At 43.9% G+C, this 21446-nt stretch overlaps 1 long non-coding RNA gene across 1 annotated transcript; it reads right to left on the reverse strand.

Annotated features, from left to right (window-relative positions):
* Window positions 1–19128: 19128 nt before the first annotated feature.
* LOC116483216 (uncharacterized) lies at window positions 19129–20445 on the reverse strand. The gene is made up of 2 exons (XR_004252215.2): window positions 20111–20445; window positions 19129–20016 (listed from the first exon to the last, which is right to left on the reverse strand). It is a non-coding gene; the product is annotated as an uncharacterized LOC116483216 (long non-coding RNA).
* Window positions 20446–21446: the final 1001 nt, after the last annotated feature.

Here is a 21446-nt window from a genome sequence, read left to right on the forward strand (position 1 = left end):
GAAATTGTTATAGTACTGAAAGTGAGGAAATTAATTGTTACCTGGCCCAGGCACTTCACTTTCTCCTAAGCCCCAATTAAAATGGATTTTTCTCTTCTAGTGATCTATTGATATATAATGAGCCATCTACAACTTAGTAGCTTAACCCATAACACCAATCCTTTTTTATTAGCTCTCATAGTTCTGGGGGCTGACTGAGCTCAGAAGGGCTACTCATGGTCCTTTTTGTAGTTGTGGTCAGGCTAGGCTGGAGTCACCTGAAGGCTTCTGTACTGACAGGGATGGTGGTGGATGGTGGTGGATGGTGGTTGATGTTGTCCGTTGGTGGGCTCTCAGCTGGTGCTGTTGGCTGGAACACCTCCATGTGGTCTCTCCGTGTGGCCTGAGCTACCTCACAGCATGCTGTCTGGGTTCCAAATGGGAGTGTTCCAATAAGACCAGGAGGAAGCTGCATTGCCTTTCATAACTTGGCCTCAGAAGTCACAGAATGTCACTTCTGCCATAGTTGCAGGTCCACCCAGATTCAAGGATGGACAATAAACCCCACCTCTTTTTGGGAGGAGTGAGAAGACCATTTGGGATAGGAGATCTTATTGCAGTCATCTTGGCTAATACATTTTCTCCATGTTTTTAAGTATGGAGGTGGTATTCTTTTTAAAAATTATCATCCTCATTATCACCATTGCACCAATGTACATGGGTCATGGGCTCCCCAGGCCAGCCCTACCCTTTGCAAACCTGTTCTGACTTCCAGCTCACTAACTTGTCCCCCTCCAGCCCAGGCCCCAGGGCATTCAACCCAGATCTCAGAGGCCTGTGCCCCCCTGCCTTGGGTCCCACAGTGCAGGCCTCCAATACTGTCACTGTTGTCCTCATTCCACTCTTCCACTTTGATCATCACAGTGAAAATTGCTTACAGTCTGCAGAGTTGGGTATGAATCTCAGCTCTGCATTTACTCCTTAGCATCCTTCTTCATCGAATGGAGATGAAAATCTCTTCCCCTCAGGACCTCCAGGTAGGTGAAATGAGTGGTGGCAAATCACTCAGCATATGGAGAGTGTCTAACATTGATAGCTAAACTGGCCAATCTCCCTCCCACTTTGTAAAGCAGACCAGGCAGCCTTTATTATTATCATCACATGCATTTTATGCATGAGGCAAACACGGTTTGCGGGTCTGCCAGACTTCCTGCCAGGCTTGTCCTAGGTGTTCTCTCTACCCAGTCAGCAGCCTGGCTGCTCTGTTCCGTCCCACGGGCTGGGCATGCACAACCAGAGAGCTGCCTGTCTTCTGCATGTTGAGCACACACCATGCCAGTTTGCCTAGCCCACAGAAAAGGCTCAATACAAGCTGGGTGTGGTGGCTCATGCCTGTAATCCCAGCACTTTGGGAAGCCGAGGTGGGTGGATTACCTGAGTTTAGGAGTAACCTGGCCAATATGGTGAAAATCCATCTCTACTAAAAATACAAAAATAGCCGGGCATGGCGGCGCATGCCTGTAATCCCAGAAAGCTGAGGCAGGGGAATCGCTTGAACCCAGGAAGTGGAGGGTACAGTCAGCTGAGACTGCATCATTGCACTCCAGTCTGGGTGACAGAGTAAGACTCCATCTCAGAAAAAAAAAAAAAAGAAAGAAAAAGAAAAGAAAAGGCTTGATTCAAGTGTGTTGGAAGGAAGAGCTAAGTGCTTTGAGGCAAAGATGCCTCTTGGGGAGCCCTTGGGCCCTGTAAACAGCTGTTGGAGAGATCTTTCCAGAACTGGCTCCCCTAGTAGCTTTGGGCTTTGATTCACAGGACGCAATTGCTATATACCCAGGTCTTTTCAGGAACATGTCTGTATCCAGGCAGGTCCATGCAGAAACTATAATCCAGTTTTAGTCCTAAGGATGCTAGTAACCTTTGTGTGGCCTGCCATACTGAATCAGCTAGAGATTCCTAGGCCTCAAGTCTCCTCAGATCCTGATTCAGCAGGGGTGTGTGTGGACATCTGCATGTCAAATCTCCCAGGGAATGCTGGGCCAGCCAGGCCAGTGACCCCCAGAAACCCTGCCCCGTGTAGGAGCACAGCAGCCTGGTAGAGTGATTACAACTGTGGGCTCAGGTGCTGATGGCCAGGGTTTATATCCTGCTCCTGTACTTTTAGTAACTGTGGCACCTTGGCTTGTTACTTAGACACCCTGTGCCTCAGTTTCCCCATCTTTAAAATGGAGATAATGGTGGTGGTGAAATCAGGATGATGTACCAGCATCTCAGCTCACACTTTACAAAGCTGGGTGGATGGGTGAGGTGTCTAGTTTTTGGCTACCTCTTGTAGGTTCCTTGAACCTTGGCTCTGACGAAGCCAGAGCCTTGGCCCCACTTGCAGGGGGAAGGCAGGAGCCTCTCTCAGACTCCCCTCCAAGACACAGATCCCTTCCCCCCCCAGGAGCCCACAATTCAGTGGAGACAACATAAGCCAGACACACACACAGGAGGGATTTTTTTCCAAAACACAAATGAGTGCAAAAGATGGTTTCTATGGTTACTACACACACCTTTAAAAAAAGAGACGTGTGTGTGTGTGTTTAACACAAGACAGAACCCTAAGACAACCTTGAGATTGCTTGCAGTTGGCAGCCAGAAGGGAGGATGGGCAAAGGGGTGGCTTGCCCGCCACATGCCCTCGGCGTGGCCTTGACCTACAGCCACTTCCATGGCTGAACCAGGAAGCAAGAAGCCTCCTCCAGTGATTGTCAGCCACACAATGCCAAGGGCCAGTCCTTTCCAGGCTAAACCAGAGACAGGGATGTGATTCTCCAGTTCATTTTAGTCAGCTATGAAACCTCAGCCCTGCTGCAGGGGTAGGGGAAGAAATCAGTATGTGTATGACCAGCAACTATCACACATTTCCTAAAATGTAATGTGGTCACTGCTTAGCTCTTCAGCTTAAGTGAGCGAATGAAGATTCCTTTTCCCTGGAATCACTCTGTGACTGTCAGGGCCATCAAGGAGTGAGAAACTCACTTGAGGATGCTGAGTATTTGTGAATTTATCTCCTCTTTAAGATACAGGCCCCAGATTCTGGCCACTGGCAGTTTCCCTGCATTATCTTGAGTCTGGAGCTTTCTCCTTGGGTGGGTCTCAGAAATCTTACTGATTTCTGCTTTTTTACCCACTAAAGGAGATAATTTTACTGCTAAACGGGTCAAATTCTCTTCTGAGGATGGGCCTAAATTCTTGCTAAATATACCTGAATTAACTCTGTCACTGTCTAAATATTTGTGTGTCCCCATAAATTCCTATGTTGAAATCCTAACCCCCCAGGTGTTGGTATTAGAGGTGGGGCCTTTGGGAGGTGAAGAGGTCATGAGGGTGGAGCCCTCATGAATGGGATTAATGCCCTGATCAAAGAGGGCCAGAGCTCAATCTTGCCTCTTCTGCCATGTGAGGACACAGTGAGAAGACAGCTGACCATGAACCAGGAAGAGGACCCCCACGGCTGCTAGCACCTTGATCTCGGACTCCTCAGCTTTCAGAACTGTGAGAAATAAGTGTTTGTTGCTTAAGTCACTCAGTCTATGATATTTTTGTTATAGCATCCCAAACTGACTAAGACAAAGTCCTTCAGTGGAGATCTTGGGAGAGTTTCACATCAACATCTGCCCTATTTCCATTTCCTCCATTTCCTATTTTCTGCAAATTGCAGACCCACTAATTCACTGGGTATCTAAGTTGCTTAATAGATAAGCCAGGTGTGTAGCTCTCCAACAGGTCTATGAAGAGTACTGGGGGTGTAGACAAGGCTCTGTGAATTCAAAGTGCTGGTATTCTTTCAAGATGCCCAGACAATCCATGAGAACTGCTGTGCTCTCACCTCCTGAGGTGCCCACCTCCTTTGGCACTGTCTCATTATATTCTGAACAGCCCTGTGAGGTTGGCAAGGTGGTCACCATCCCCACTTTTTAGATGGGGAAGTAGAGGCTCAGAAGGACTATGCAACTGGGCCAAGGTTGCAGTGCCAGTAAGTGATGGAGAGCCACACTGCACCCAGCCTCTCAGTCTCCATAAGTCCTAACCTCTGGGCCTCTTACCCTTGTGGCTCTGCACAGAGATTTTGACCATCTATGGGCTCAATCTGAGTGTGCTCAATAGAGATCTCTGCTACTGATACCATAAGACAGTAGATCATCCTTAGCTGCTTTAAAAATTTCTGGGGAAATTTAAAAATTTGGGGAGCTTTAAAAATTTCCAGTGCCCTGGACTCTTCAGCAAACCATTTAACACAGGGTCCTAGGGAAGAGGAGTCAGAGATCAATGATTTTTAAAGCTTCCCAGGTGATTTCAGTAAGATTAAGAACCACAGCTTTTTGCTGAATCGGCAAGAATCAGAGGCTCTCTGCAGGGGGCTGTCCTTACATTTTAATAAGCTGATACCCCTTATAGGTAAACTAGATACTGCCCTCCTTCCATTGGAAGGAAGTGTGTCTTGATGCATTCCTGGTTTCACGACCCAAAGCCAGTCAGAGTGCTTACTGGACCACAATCAGAGATTGTTCAATCAATACCTGCTGTGCCAAAGTCCCAAGAATTATTTCTGGCAATATTATCCCATCTGTGGCCAGATGGTGCTAAATGATGTTGGCCCTACAGCTGTAATTGGTACTCAAGGATGGTGGCCCCATGGCCAAGTCTGCCTTAAAACTGCCCTGTCCAGTGGCATGAAACCTGGAGGCTGAGGATCCTCCCAGAGCTGGGAGGGTGGGTGGTGATGGCAGATCCCTCCCTGGGGAACCATGTACATGCTTGAGTGCCTTGTACAGCTGCCATAAGTGCCTACAGGAGAAGATGTGCGTGAATTATTATTTATGTAAGGCAAAAAAAAAAAGATGAAATATTGAAGCAGCCAAGATTCCTAGAGCAATAAGCCAGCTAGCACATCTACCCTACTGTGATCTGAAAACCTAGCTTCTCAAGTAGGCATGGCCTAATGTATGCCAGTCTGATTTGGCTGAGTTCTTTTTGGTTAAAAAGAATGTAATGACAAAAATTAGAGGAAAAAAATACATAAACTCTCTATCCTTCCAGGCTTTTCCCAAAAATATATTTTACGGTTGGACTCCTTATATACTGACACTTCCATTTCCTGCTTTTTTTATTCACTGCTTTGCCACCCTACTACACAGGCCTCAATAAACACAAGTTATTCGCCTATTCACCAGGACTGCATTCATTTCTTCATTATTATTTTTCAATGAACATTTTCTGAATGTGATGTTTTCCTTTTTCTGGACTGTTTGTTTAACATAAAGTTACAGAACTAGAATTACTGAGTAGGAACTTTTAAATGACTCTATTACTAAATTGCCTTCCAAAAGAGTTACACTGATATATGTTGCCATCAATAGTAGATACCCGGTAGATCCCATAAAACTTCATCAGGACCTTTTGTATTTTGTAAGTACAAAACACCACTTACTGCAAAAAACCAGTAAGCTGGTTTTTTTTGGTGGCTTAACATACAAAATGATAACATGGTGTTGTTGTTATGTGGGCTTCTTTGATTTCTAGCAATTTTCATTCCTTCCTTCATTCATTCATGCACTCATTGATGGATGTGTTTATTGGATGCTTATTCTGTGTCTGGCACCATTCTAGGCACTAGGATGCAGTGAGCAAAACATAAAAATCCCCACCCCTGAGGAAATTACCTAATATATATATATTTTCTGTACTCTAGCAACCGCATGGCTTGATAATAGTGGGGACAGGGCACTCAGGCAATTTCCATGCACACGTTTAATTCATACAGCTGAGTGCTACAGAGGCTGCACAAGACCCTTTTTGCAGGTGATGAAGCGCAGGCTTGCATTGCCTGACATCCCTCATGGGACCCAGAACCCTGGGTCTCCAGTCCCTGATTATCGGGCACTGTCCACCCTCCCTGTGTACAGGAAAGTCAGGCAGAGCTTGGGCAGGGTTGGGCTGGGCACTGACTGAGGTGCCAGGGTGTGAGGGGCACCATACAAACCCTGTCAATCCCCAGAAAGCCACATCTATGCCTTCCCAGAAACAAACTCTCCTCCAGATAGAAGCTAAATGGTGAAAGATGTCTGTTTTCTGGGCCACTAAGGGCTAGCTTGCCAGGGTGGCCAGTTCTGTCCTGCCTGGATGCAAGTTGGAGGATTCTTGATCTCCTAACCTGAGTGGACCGCTCACTCCAGTGTCCAGTTCTGAACCTGCCAATTCTATAGCTGTGCTTTCTCTCCAGAAATTGAGTCTCGAAAACATCAAGAACATTCTCCATAACTGAAGTTAATCATTACAGCCAGTAGGATGGGTTCTGCCGAACCCTCTCACATCTATTCTTGGGGTGGGCGTGGGAGCAAGTGGCCTTCCCTGTGCTGTGGCCTGCCTGAGAGGCTGCAGTTTGAAATCACAGTAGGGCAAATGTACTAGCTGGTTTATTCCCCTGGGGATCTTAGCTCCTTCAATATCTTTTGTTTTTTTTTGTTGTTGTTGTTGTTGTTTTTTAGCCTTACATAAATAAGAATTCACACACCTCTTATTCAAAACCTAGAAAATAAATACAAACGAAAAAAGGAAATAAAACAGAGATCGCCCCTGCGGACATTTTGCTGTATCTCTTTAAAGGTATTGTGTATGCATGTATATATGTAGGTCAAAAAATAGGTAGTTAGTGCTATGGTCTGAATGTGTACCCCCAAGATTCACACCTTGAAACTTAATTGCCAATAGGTGAGGAAGCCATGAGGACAGAGCCCTCACAAATGGGATTCATCGCTTTCTAAAAGATGTGTGAGGGAGCTAGCTGTTCACACCTTCCACCATGTGAGGATGCAGCAAGAGGTGCCATCTAGGAAGCAGAGGGAGCCTTCACCACACCCCGAATCTGCCGACACCCTGATCTTGGTCTTCTCAAGCTCCAGAACTGCGAGCAATACATTTCTATGGTTTATAAATTCCCCAGTCTGAGGTATTTTGTTATAGCAGCTCAAATGGACTAAGACAGATGGCTAGCTAGCTAGATACGCAAAATGGGATCATGACACTGCATACTTTTCATAATATACTTCTTTTCCGCTCAGAATTCTACAGTGATCATCTTTCCGTGTTCTTGAATATGTTTCTACAATGTTTTCATGAGTGCATGGTATTTATGTAATGGAAAACTAGCCTATCCCGCCAGGTCACTTCACAGAGACTTATTAAGGAAAGTATACCTGACAGCTTTATCCAAAAAGAGAGATTGATTTCAATCAAGAGCCCTTTAATTTTGTTCCCAAATTTCATGGTACAAAAAAAAAGTGCTGATGATGGTTACTGACTAGTAAATTTGTTTTTTGGAAGGGTCTAATTTTCATACACAGTGGATTTGCCATGGAAACACCCAGTATGTGCACAAGAGTCCTGTTGGATCTGGAAAAGTGAGGAACTTTGAAAATGCATTACACTGCCTGCGTATTGATGCTGTGAGTTTACTAGTGGGGGGAGATCATGTTGTCACCACAGACAAAATATGCTTGTTCTTTACTAATCTTTTTGAGCAAACCAGTGCCTTGGACTGATGCCCTTTCTCCTTGAGGAAACAGTACCTCTTGATAAGAAAAAAAAAAATCCTTTTATTTTTCCTGTTCCTCTGCAAAGAACATGACACTCCAACATTGCTACAAAGTATCTGTGTTTTGTTTCAATCTTTCCCCAAATGCAAGTATAGACGGAACACGAATTTGGAATGAAAAGTAAAGTTTGGACTTGTTTTGAAAATATCTTTAAAAAATAAGAGTTTTTGAACAATGAAAGTATTGATAAAATCACACATCTAAGTTAAACACACTCTCAATCACCTCACTCGTGTTTCCTGTTTTGGTTAACACATTTTAATTGAGTTCGGTCTTTTCACTGTCGCTCTTCCACCTGCAATGCTGGACTGAGTGTCATGCATTGTCCGGGAACCCAGATCCTGGAACTTCCGGCAGAGTCTGGAGTTGTCACCTGTTGTTGTGTAAGAACCATCTCTGCCAGTTCTTACGAGGAGCTGCCTAGCAGAGAATTCAACATTGATCTGAGCCAGCTTAGCAAGCTCATACATACAGCTGGGCTGGTTATTCCTCTGGGCCACTGGTTCTTACCCCTGGTTGTTCATTAGTCGTCAGGGGAATTCTTGAAAAGTATGGGAGCCTGTCCACACCCAGAGATTTGGTTCTAACGGGTCCTCAGTGAGCCAGGACATTGGTTTGGGTCCCACTGGTTTAATTCCCCTCATTAGGACTTTTGCTCTGGAACATGCTGCATTTTCCCAGGCCCAGGGCAAAGAAGAATGTCCTACATGATCCGAATTTAAGGGACTGTTTGTTATGCTGCTTTCCTACCTGACTGTTCACCTAGTTTTTTTTTTTTTTTTTTCCAAAATGTAACACCATGAAAAGTTTATCTCTCTCAAAAAATAGATACCATGATGTTAATGACAACAGTAGTTGTAGCTCATGGAGGTGGTTCCATTGGCAAGCCCTGGCTCCCTTCAGACAAGGCTCACAAGTTGGTAAGGCTGGACTTCCATTTTCCAGTAGATACAGGAGCTTGGTGAGCTGGAAATACAATGGCAGAAACTACTTTCATCACGCTTAAAGATATACTGTGTCTTTCTCCTGTCTCTACATGGCCTTTAATCATTTTTTATTTTGATGGAAACAATACTATTTCTGTAATACATTCATGAAAAGCTACTACATATCCTCTTGGGAAGTGGACAGAGACTACATTGCAAATGAACACATTTATTCCCAAATTGACATAAATAACATAATGATGTTTATGTATCACCGGATTTCTCAAGGCAAAAGAGGAAATCTATTTGGTGTGGTTGAGAGTTTCCAAAGATGGTCGCCGTCCCTTCATTCTATCCTCTACGCACTTGCCACCACCCGCTGAGAGGTGGAATCTACCCCATGCCCACCCCCGCCTCTCGCCTGAGTCTGGACTGGCTCTGGGACTGCTCTGCCCAAGAAAATCCTATAGAATTATACTCTGGGACTTCTGAGCCAAGGCCTTAAGTGTTAAGTGGCAGCTTCTGCTTCCTTCCTTCCCTTGGGCCCCAGTCTCCATGCTATAAGAAGACTGGGCCACATACAGAGGCATGTGGAAGAGAACCTAGGCTCCGTGGTGACAGCCTCAGCACGAGTCAGGGTGCCAGCCAGCAGGTAGCACCGAATGCCAGCCACATCAGGGGAGACTGCTTGGAGGCTCCAGCCCAGTTGAACCCCAAATGACTGTAGCCCCTGCTAATGTCACCAGTGTCACATGGAAATGGAAACCTGCCAAGCAGTCAACCCACAGAAATAACAAAATGACTGTTTTTTTTTTTTTTGAGATGGAGTCTCGCTCTGTCACCCAGACCCAGTGTCACGATCTCGGCTCACTGCAAGCTCCGCCTCCCGGGTTCACGCCATTTTCCCGCCTCAGCTTCCTGAGTAGCTGGGACTACAGGCGCCCGCCACCATGCCCAGCTAATTTGTTTCTGTTTTTGTATTTTTAGTAGGGATGGGGTTTCACCATGTTAGCCAGGATGGTCTCGATCTCCTGACCTCCTGATCCGCCCACCTTGGCCTCCCAAAGTGCTGGGATTACAGGCGTGAGCCACCACACCTGGCCAACTGTTGTTTTTAACCACTACATTTGGGAATGGTGGCAATAGATTAAAAACAACAATGACAGTAAAACACTCGGTGCTGTGGCTTGCCCCAGGTTATAGCAATTGTATGAATCAGGATTCTTCAGAGAAATAGCACTAATAGGATGGGGAGAGAGAGAGTGAGAGAGAACCTGAAACCTGTAGAGCAGGCTGACAGGGTAGAACTTCTGGCAGGAGTTAATGTTGCAGTCTTGGATCCTAAATCTAGAAAACTTGAGCAGGATTTCTATGTTGTAGTCTGGAGGAGAATTCCGACTTCCTTGGGGGACCTCAGTCTTTCCTCTTCAGGCCTTCAACTGATGGAATGAGGCCCACCCATGTTATGACAGGTAATCTGCTCGGCTTTACTCAAAGTCTGTTGATTTCAATGTTAACGACATCTAAAAAATGCCTTCACAGAAACATGGAGACTGGTGCTTGACCAAACAGCTGGGTAGCATGGCCTAACCAAGCTGACACATAAAATTAGCCACCGCAGCAATGAAACCTGGGAGTTGCCCTGGCTTACAGGCCTGCACACAAGGCCGTCACTCCTCAGCTACTGCTGGAGACAATACATGAACTCGACACACCCAGGGCCAGCCACGAGCCCAGTGCCGTGGGACAGCCTAGCTTCAGTTCCTCGAGTGGAGGAAAGATAACCATAGCCAGCACCATCTCCACTTCCCTCTGGATGAGTTCAGCCCTGAAAAGAGAGAAGGGGGTTTTGCTTGCTTCTATACCCAGAGATATCAGAAAGCCCAGATTCTAAATTCACCCCTCAAAGTGAGGAACGTGAGGGGGATTCAAGCCGGCCACTCATAACCAAATTGTCCTTTGTACCAAATGGCTATTTCCACCATTCCCAGGTTGCTAGTGATACTGAGCTGCTTCTAGAAGGGGATGCCCAATTTAGTATTATGTGGAATTTAGTTTCAAGGACAACTAAATAAAAAAGAGCAACTCTGCACAGGGTTCGTAAAAATAGACAGCTGATGAACTGCTGTCTCCTCTGGCCTGGCCCTCTTCCAGCCCCTTGATCCCTTCTCTTCAGACTGGTCTTTATAAAGCACAAATCTGATCATATGATTCCCTTGCTGAAAATCCTTTCTTGGCTCCTTGTCGCCCATGGCAGTTTCTCAAAATACGGTGTGTGGCACATCAGGTGGCTTTAGGTGGCATAAAAGTGGATGCTGTTTATTTTAATAGTGACATTTTGGTTTTTGTGGTCATATTCTATTTAGGACAAGTAACATGGTTTTTCATTTTGGTAGTGGAATTAAATGGATTTACTTCCCCATTGGTCTGAAGAACAGTGTTAGGCTAACAGGGATCTGGATGGTGGGCAATGGCAGTCATGGAGATGGACTCAGACGTGGGGATAGCAGGGCCCGGGGGCCCTGCTGGGTCTGCCACCTGCCTCCTCTCCCTTCTTCTCTCCACTGGAGGACTCACCTTTATCTCCCACATAGCAAAGAGCCAGCAATTCCCAGGACCACACTTGATGACACTGCTAATCCCACTGTCTGGAATGCTCTGCCCCCAAGCCCCACCACGTGGAAAACTCCTATTTATCTTCCACATCCCAGCTCAGGAGTCACCGCTTTCACGAGGCTTTCTCCATATTGTTTCCTTCCACGGTCCCTGTAGCATGGACCCTCCCCTGCGTGTCACCCACCAGGAATAGGGACTGTGTCGGGGATGTCCTTAGAAGCTTGGGCACTTCTGCAGGACTCAGGATGGGAAGAAAAGACTCTGTCACAGAGGGACTCTGTCACAGAGGAACTCTGTCACAGACAGGAACTGGCAGCTGATGTCCGAGGGTAGGGTATAAAAGAAAAGGCGGCTACCTGCTTTTTGCCATAAGTCCCAGGGCAGCCGGGTGCTGTCTGAAGGTGTCCCCTCCCAGGCCCAATTTCCCAAACCCAGGGAGAACACCTCTCATTTTCCCCACTCCCCTCCCTGCCCCCTAACTTCTATTTTCCGGAGAGTGAAGACAAGCAGAGGCCTGTGTGTGATGTGTCAGGGCTCCTCTCCCAGCCCCGTGTTTCCCTCACAGCAGGGAAATCCTTCCTGTGCAGCCCCCTCCAGAAGGGAACAGCTGCTCCTGACTTTACCAAGAGCCAGATCAGTATCACTGTTTGCACAGAGAGAAACCCTCCTACTGTGATTGCCAGTGATAGCAGTATGGGTTGTGGAAAGCAGGAGGAGTCAGGACTGGGACTCTGTCTGCTCCATGGCTTCTGGCTCGGAGCGAGAGTGCCACAAGCTGTAGAGCATGGGGCTCGTCCCCTTATGTGAAAGTGGGAAGCAGACAGGCTTCTGGGGGTTTCCGGTTCCTGCGCCTTGACCCCTGATCGGCAGCTGGTCTCAAAGCTCAGTTTTACCACTTAGGGCTACAATAGCCGGGCTCTGGCCCTTGGCTACCTGTCTGTGAAGTGGGCATCTGGATGGACACTGGTAACCTCTCTGCATGCATGGCTTTGCTTTCTTTTTGACTCCGCTCTTCCCTGGCTGCAGGGAGTGGGACTGTCAGCCAAGGGTGATCCCATCACCTGGCTGGCCAATCAGAGAGTCTATGCCCCCTGCCACAGTGATTGGTCCTGGAGTGGCCCAATTACAGTCTTTTTTGGGCAACTGGTGTGAACCCTGGGAAAGAGAAGTTCAGAAGTTATTCTGAACTCAAGAGTGTAAGGATGAGGCAAGAAATGAATCTAGAGAATAAAGTGAGCACAGGAGAAAGTATAGCTGAAGAGATGGGGTAGAGGGCAGAGGAAGAAAGGAGGGATCTGAACCCAGGAACACAGCTCCCTAGCGTGAGTGGCCCCTCCACTTGGGGTGAGAAACCTGACTTTCACTGGGGCTTATGGAATCAGTGGATGGGAAAGAGAGCATTTGATTAGATCCCTGGCCCAGAGTAGCCCAAGAAGGAATGGTTCCCAATGCCACTGTCTCCCAGTCTGCCTGGAAAGACCGGCAGGGGCAAGTGGTCCTGGTTCAGTGTTCAGAGTCTCAAAGAAAGCCTGCCTCTCCACTGAGGGGTCACCCTGGTGCCATTGAATTACGGCTGGTCATGGAGAGTCCCCTGGGCTGTGGTTAGGATGCTATCAATGCCTTCTGACACCTGTAGAGGCTGATGGAGGAAGCCAGCCACACTGTGAAAGGGGGTGGATGTTCTAGTACTTTCTACAGAGAAGCTGTTCTCACTTGTAGGCTGCCAAGCTGGGGCTGGGCTGCTCTGTCAAGTGGAGAGAGGCCCTCCTCCCAGCTGCTGGAGGGAAGACCAGCCAGAGCTTGGTTCTAAGCTGTCTCTGGACCTGAGGAAGTTCTCTAACCTCCTGTAGTCTCAGCCCCTCCAGAAGTGCTCCTTTCTGGCACCTGGGAGAAAAATGGAAAAAGCACAGCTCCCTGCTCTCCATCTTTATTTTGTTCTGCAATTTAAAAATTGAGATATAAATTACATAGAATAGAATCGATATGTAAAAAGCAAGTTTTATTTATGTATGACCCCATGCAACCATCACCCTCTCCAGGATCCAGAGCATTTCTGCCACCCTAGAGAAGGAGAGAGTCCCCTCCTGTCCCATCTAGTAAACCCCCCTCCTCAGGGGTAACCATGACTCTGACGTCTATCATCACAGGTTAATTTTATCTGTTCTTAAACATAAAAATGGAATCATACAGTAAACATTCTTTTTGAGTAGTTTCTTTCATCCAGAATGTTTCTGAGATTCATCCAAGTTTGTGTGTCAGCAATTTATTCTTTTTCATTGCTGAGTAGTTTTTCATTGTATGTCTAGACAGTGACAGTCACACGTCGCATTATGATGCGGATATATTCTGAGAAATGCATCGTTAGGTAATTTTGTGTTGTGTGAACATCACAGAGTGTACTTACACAATTCTACATTTTGCAGCCTACTGCACACCCAGGCTGTAAGGGCTATTGCTCCTAGGCTACAAACGTTTGCTGCATGTTATTGTACTGAATACTGTTGGCAATTGTAACACAATGGTAAGTATTCGTGTATCTAAACATACCTAAAAATTAAAAAAGGTACGGTAAAAATATGGTATAAAAGATAAAAATGGTACGCCTGTACAGGGCACTTACCATGAATGGAGCCTGCAGGACTGGAAGTTGCTCTGGTGAGTCAGTGAGTGAGTGGTGAGTGAATGTGAAAGCCTAGGATGTTATTGTACACCGCTGTGGACTTTATAAACAGTGTGCACTTGGGTGATAGGAATTTTTCATTCCATTATAATTTCATGGGACCGTGATTGTGCAGAGCATGACTGTATTACATTTGGATTGTGTCTAGATAAACATTCAATAGGTATTTGAGTTGTGTCTTGTTTTTAGCTGTTACAAATAAAGCTTATGAGCATTTTGATGGATATTTGCACTTACTTCTCCTTGATAAAAACCTAGGAGTAGAATTCCTGGGTCATTTGAGAGGTGAATGTTTAATTCTGCTAGAAAATCCCAAACATTTGTCCAATGTTACTGTATCATTTTGCATTTCTACCAGCAGTGAGAGCTCCATTTGCTTTGTCTACCTGCCAACATTTGGTATGGTCAGTCTCTTTAGACACTTAAGTGCATGTGTTATGGTATCTTGTTGTGGTTTTAATTTGCATTTCCCTAATAAGTAATGGTTTCAGAACATTTTCATGTGCTTATTGGCCATTTAGATATCCTCTTTTGTGAAGTACTTGGTCAGTCAAGGCTTTTGCTTATTAAAAATTTTTTTCTTGCCAGAATAAATTGGGATGTTTATAACTTTTCTACAGGCAGCAATATGGAAATTACTAGGAGGTATACTTTTATTACGTTCAGATTATTTGCATTAAGACCATAAGTTTTCAAATGAGTGGTACAAAAGATAAGAAACAAAATTGTGTTAAAATATCCTTGAGGCAATCAAGTATCAAAAATGATACTAATTTATTCTATTGTGATGAGAAGAAATAAGATACACTTTAAGCATGATCTGAGATAAGAATTTCAATTCTTTAACCAGGCAAAAGATCAAAAGTTAATCCAAACAATTTTCAGATACAGAATACCATTCGTGCTTTTTCTTTTTCGTTTTTTTTTTGAGACAGAGTCTCTCTCTGTTGCCCAGGCTGGAGTGCATTGGTGTGATCTCAGCTTACTTCAGCCTCCGCCTGCCAGGTTCAAGTGATTCTCCCGCCTCAGCCTTCTGAGTAGACGGGATTACAGGTGCCTACCACCAAGTTCGGCTAATTTTTGTAGTTTTAGTAGAGACAGGGTTTCTTCGTGTTGGCCAGGCTGGTCTCAAACTTCTGACCTCAGGTGATCCACCTGCCTCGGCCTGCCAAAATGCTGGGATTACAGGCATGAGCCACAGCACACGGCCCCATTTGTGCATTTTTAAGGTCCATTATAGTAGTTACATTTCCAGAAAAACTAAAAGAAATTATGAGATATAATGTGAAATGGAATTTGGCAAGCTGCACTTAATATCACTTTTACTTAGCATGCATTAGACACCTACAGTGCAGGTGAGGAACACTGTTAGGCATCCAGCAGAGACAGGACGGTTGGGCACCATCAGCAAGCATGCATCAGATCCCAGAGTACCCTCTCTACGGGGTTTCTTGAGTTTTCTTTGCAGCTGTTTTACGGTTTTATTGTTCCCCCTATTTGCTGGTGTTCTGCTAGAACCAGGTTAAATTGAATTTTTGTTTTCACTATACTTTACTATTCTTTTTCTGAGCTGGCATCACTAGGCTATCCAGTTGTCTTGATTGCAGGACTCTAAATCAATTGGCCCTTCCCTCAATCTACCTAATTCACACAATCTTTCAGCCACAGGAGCACATCTCACAAAATGAGAAGCATCTTTCCTAGTAGCTGTAATCTGCTTCAATTTGCTGCCTGGTAAAGCTGTTGTGAGCTTGCTGAATCACTGCTATGTTGCTCATAGCTGTGTCCAAACTGTGAAAATTGCCCAGTCTCTGATCATGTCTCACCTCGGTGGGTACAGATCAATAGCACAGTTGGTGTGATGGTTCCTTTTAAGGGTAACTTTGGCTGGGCTACAGTGTCTAGACATGTGGCCAAACATTATTCCAGATGTTTCTGTAGGTGTTTTTGGATGAGATTTTTACATTTAAATGGATGGGCTTTGAGTAAAGCAGATCACCCTCATAATGAGGATGGGCCTCATCCAATCAGTTGAAAGACTGAATAAAACAAAAGACTAAGCAAGAGGGGATTCTGCAGCCTATGGCCTTCAGACTTGAACTGCAACATTGACTCTTCCTGGGTCTCCAGGTTGCCAGCCCACCCTGCAGATTTTGGACTTGTCAGCCTCCATAATCATGTGAACCAATTCCTTAATATAAATTTATTCATATACCTATATATACAGTCACACACTGCATAACAACGTTTTGGTCAATAATGGATCACATATATGATGGTGGTCTGATAAGATTATAATAGAGTAATATAAAATATAATTATAATATATAATATATTATTATAATATAATAAAATTCCTATCACCTAGTCATTTCATAGCCATCATAACATCACAGGACAACATATTACTCAACAAGGCTGTGGTTGAGACAGCAAACAATGGTTCCTGAGAAACTGACTAATGAGTTGTAGGAACTGGAACCAGAACCCATAGTTGAAGAAGAGGCAAGAGAAAAGAAACTGCAGAAGAAGAAAAGAAGAATCCCTGAGAAAATTCACAGTGAAGCATTTGGCAGAAGCTTTTGCAGACCTCAACTTTTTCTTTAAAAAGTTTGAAAGTGACCCCCGACACTGAAAGGTTTTTATTAATAGAGAGGAATGTTCATGGTGCATTATCTGTTTACAAACAAATCTATGAAGAAAAAAAGAAACAACTAAGCAAGATGCTATGGACATATTTCTGAAAAGAGTGACACCTCCTCAAGAAGATCCTCAGTCAGGTCCTTCAGGCAGTGTTCCAGAAAAAGGCATTGCTATCATAGGAGATGACAGCTCCATGCATGTTATTATCCCTGAAGACCCTCCAGTGGGACGAGATGTGGAGGTGGAAGATTCTGATACTGATGATCCTGACCCTGTGTAAGCCTAGGCTAATGTGTGTTTATGTTTTAGTTTTCAACAAAAAAGTTTAAAATTTAAAAAGAAAACATTTTTCAATAGAAAAAAGCTTATAGAATAGGGATATAGAGAAAGACTATTTTTGTAGAGCTTTACAGTGTGTTATTACAAAAGAGTCAAAATGTTAAAAAGAAGTTTAAAGTTTATGAAGTAAAAAAGTTACAGTAAGCTAAGGCTAACTTATTATTTTAAAAAATATTTTTTAGAAATTTAGTGTAGCCTAAGTGCACAGTGTAATGTCTTAGTCACTCACGGACTCGTCCAGAGCAACTTCCAGTTCTACAAGCTCCATTGACTGGAAGTGCCCTATATAAGTGTGCAATTCTTACTTTTTGTACTGTATTGTTCCTGTACCTTTTCTATGTTAGATATGTCTACATAGACATATATATCTTCCATTGTGTTATAATTGCCTACAGTATTCAGTATAGTAGCATGCTGTACAAAGCCTAGGAGTGACAGGCTATACCACATAGTCCAGGTGTGTGGTAGGCTATGCCATCTAGGTGTGTGCAAATACACCCTATGATGTTTGCACAACGATGAAATTGCCTAAGGACACATTTCGCAGAATATGTCTCTGTTGTTAAGCAACACATGGCTGTATATACACACATCTTTTGATTCTGGCTCTCTGGAGAACCCTAATATACTTGACAAAAATGTCAGGGTAAGCCTGGAGTCCTGCTGGTTGTTCTCCTGTCTGTCATGTTAAAAGAAAAATGAAACTATTAACTGGCTTTCATTTTTAAAAATTCCCAGACCCCAAATTCTATATCCCCCTGGAATCAGCATGGCTGCAGGAACATCTCTCTGCTGGTCAGGGACACTCTCCTTAGCCAAATGGCCCTTTCCAAAGCTGAAACAACTTCTGCCTCTACTTGCGTGGCTTCCCAAAGGCTGTATCCTTGTGGGAATGCATTTCAAAGGGGAAGAATCAATTGATTTAGGGGCATGCAATCAAGGCCCTGGGTATCAGTATGAAGGAGTTCTTCATATAATCTGGATTTGAGCCTCAGTTAGGTATATGTATAGTAAAGCATTTCTCCCAGTCTGTGGCTGCCCCCCTCCCTTTATTCCTGATGTCTTTTAATACACATAAATTTTAATTTTGATAAAGCCCCAGTCACCTCTTTACAAATTTTATGCTTATTGCTTTTCTGTATCTTAAAATATCTTTGCCTGCCTGGACATCATGAAGACATTCTCCCATGTTCTCTTCTGGAAGAACTTTACTATTAGTTTTCAGACTTAGGTTTATGATCCCTCTCAAGTTAATATTAGTGTTTGGTGTGAGGTAGGTGGTCAAGATTTTTTTTCCATATGGATATCTAGTTGCTCCAGCAACATTTATTGAAAAGAACTTCCTTTTTGCCATCTAACTGTTTGGCACCTTTGTCAAAAATCATTTGACTATAGGTGTAGTCATTTTTACCCAACAAGTTTTTGGGTGGGTGGCAGCAGACATTTGGTCTGGAGCTATGCTACCTGGACAAGAAGGTATCAGGGTCACGAACTTGTCCTCATAGTGCAAAGATTTCTGGTCACTTCCATTTCCCAGTCACCTTTGTGAATTACTACTTGGAAGTTTTATGTTACCACCAAGCCTTAGTTTCGCTGGCAAATACCCAAGGTGCTTGACCCCTCCCTGCCACAGTTTCCTTATCAGTAAAATGGTATAATGGCAATAACTGATGCATGGGGCTGTTGCAAGATCAGTGGGGTCACAAATGCAATGAAAACACTCGCTATTGCCTGTTTCCTCCTTACCACTGTGAGCTCCTTGAGAGCAGAGACCATGTTTTATGAATCTGCATTTCAGTGCTTGAAAGGATACCTGGCATATGGCAGGTGTTTATTAAATGTATGGAGAATAAACTATATTCTTTTAGATGGCGCAGATAGAACCATTTGTATGGCAGCCTGCTGTTATTTATTCCTACCCAATCCAGGGGACTTGTCTATCTTTATCTTATTTGATACACTTGACTGCTCCTTCCTGAAGCCCTTTATTCTCTTCGCTTCTAGAACACCACACATTTTTTGCTCTCCTCCTGCTGAACTGAATATTCTTTCTTAGTCTTCTTAGTCATGCCTGTTCCCTCTGCTCTAAGGACTTTTCTGCCCAGGGATCATCTCCCACCCCTTTTCTTCTCTATGCCACACTGTCTCTCTTGGTGACCCCTTCTTCTCTCATGGCTTTAAGTTCTATTTGCTCACAACTCCTGAATGCCTGTATCCATCCTGAGCCCACATTCATGTACGCCATGGCCTACCCCACTTAGACTTAACAGACATTTCACTTCAAAGTTGTCCAAAACAAAGCACAAGATTTTTCCCACATGTGATTTTATTTCACTCTGTCTTGAGTTCTCAAGTTTTTCAAGACAAAATCTTCTGAGTCAGTCATGGCTCTTCTCTTTATCCTCACTCCACTTCTCTAGTTCTTTATCAGGTCCAGTTTGACTCTACCTCTAAAACCATTTCTGAATGTGTCAAATTCTTTCATTCTAACTGGCTCTACTAAAGCCCAAGTCACCATCCTCTCTTGACTGGGCTACTGCAGTGGACTCTGGCCTGGTCCCTAAGCTTTCTGTCTTGAGGGATCTGATCATACCACTCCCTATGCAAAACCCTGTCATAGAGCAAAGTCCAAGCTTGTTACTCTATCCTAAAAAGTCCCATGGCAAGGGCCTCTGCCTGACTCCTTGACTTTGTGGACAAATGGGTTTATCTATGGGGAAATAAGAATGCAACATTCCTGACATCGTGGAGGCTCAGCCTTCTATCTAGAGTTATATAACATCTTGGAAGGTTCCAAAAGCATTAAGTCAAGTTCAGGTTTGTCAGTTTCTCCAAAAGATGTCAATGAAAACTGCATACGTCTTGCAGATGAACATCTAAACTATCAATTACCTGAAAAATACTGATGAGCAAAATCCACTGGTGGCTACAAAGATGATTATAAAGCAGTAGTGACCTAGTCGTGGGGAGATAGCACACTGAGTTAAGGAAACCTTGTAGGTGTTCTGGCCAGACTGGCCTAGGTTCAAATCCTTGCTGTGCCCTGTCCAGGGAATGTTAGCTGCTGAAGCTCTCTGTGCTTTATCTGTAACAAGGGGTGATTTTGCCCTTTGAAGTTTGCTAGAAGATTCTCTGACAGAATGTCCTTTTCAGCGAGTGACAGAAATGCAGTAGGCGGTCTCTTTCTCCTTTCCTAGAGATGAAAAGAAACAGGAGCTGATGAGAAGTTCTAGGTCTATTGTTCTAGAATACCCAGGCCTATTGTTGTCCTGCCCCTTCTACCCTACCTCAGCATTGTGTGGTTCATTCTGGAAAAGGCTCTGCAGAGGCACGAGATTTTCTGGCAGGAAGCAGATTGCTGCTTTAGATGGCTGTGTCCTGGCAGGACCACCTTAATGACTGGTCCCAGCACATTTAGGGTGTCAAGAACAGCCCTTAAGTCTGGGCCCCTTCATAGCTCAGAAGAACCTGGGCATAATGTAGAAATTATTCTCTAGTGAGAACAAGATCTACAGGGTGAAAAAATAGAAATCTTAAAAGTTAGGAAATAACAAGAACAGAAAAGCAGTATACCTTGTAGATTATTTTTAAATGATCAAATTGAAGACCATGGGATGTTTTTTTAAACAAACAAGCTAGGAGACAGTGGTTAGTTTTGACATTGATGTAGTTGTAGGGAACTCTAGTTTGTGGTCAGCCCAAGGTACTTTCCATGCACATGAATCACCACATGCAGAGCTTGGGCAGAGCTCAATTTCAGATTCTTTAAACCAAAGTGAAAAGCCCCAAGTTAGGTTAACTGGCAGGCACATACTGCAGACAGCCCAGATCTGGGAATTTAAAAAAACGTGTGTGGAAACAAACATATTTTGGTGGTTTTTAACATAATTATTGTCTTTCTCACAGTGATTTGCATACTGTTGCAGAGGTGTTGCCTGACAAGCTCCAGTTAATGATGCAGATTTTGTGTGCACCTGTTTGCAGGCTAGATAGAGAACAGTCATATGCAAGTAAAATCTTGGTACCCTCCATTGCTTGATTTACTTTTTTTGAGCAGGCTTATTGCTGTGTAAGTAACCTACAAAAATTCTACATATTTCAAGTGTAGAATATGTTTTTGCATATGTATATATCCATGAAACCATCATAACAATCAATATAGTAAATATTTCTATCACTCCCAAAAGTTGCATCATGTAATTTATAATTTCCTTCCCAGGCCTCTCTTCCTCACTACTAGTTTGTTTTATATCACCAAAGATTTTCATTTTCTATAGTTTTATTAAAATGGGATGAACAGTATATAGTCTTTTTTGACTGGTTTGTTTTACTTAATATAATTATTTTTGAGATTCATCCATGTTGTGATTATCCATTATTATTATTTTCTTTTTTCTCTTTTTTACTGAGTAATAGTCCATTGTATGGATATACCACAATTTGTTTATCCATTCATCTGTTGATGAACTTTTGAGTTGTCTCCAGTTTGGGGCTATTTACCAATAAAGGTACCATGAACATTGGTGTACAAGTCTCTGTATGGATATCTGTTTTCTTTTCTGGTAGAACTGAGAGGCTGGGACATGTGGTAGGTGCATGTTTAACTTTTTAGAAAACTTTAAT

This window comes from Hylobates moloch, unplaced genomic scaffold (genome assembly GCF_009828535.3).
Source record: "Hylobates moloch isolate HMO894 unplaced genomic scaffold, HMol_V3 SCAFFOLD_15, whole genome shotgun sequence".
Taxonomy (NCBI): Eukaryota; Metazoa; Chordata; class Mammalia; order Primates; family Hylobatidae; genus Hylobates; species Hylobates moloch.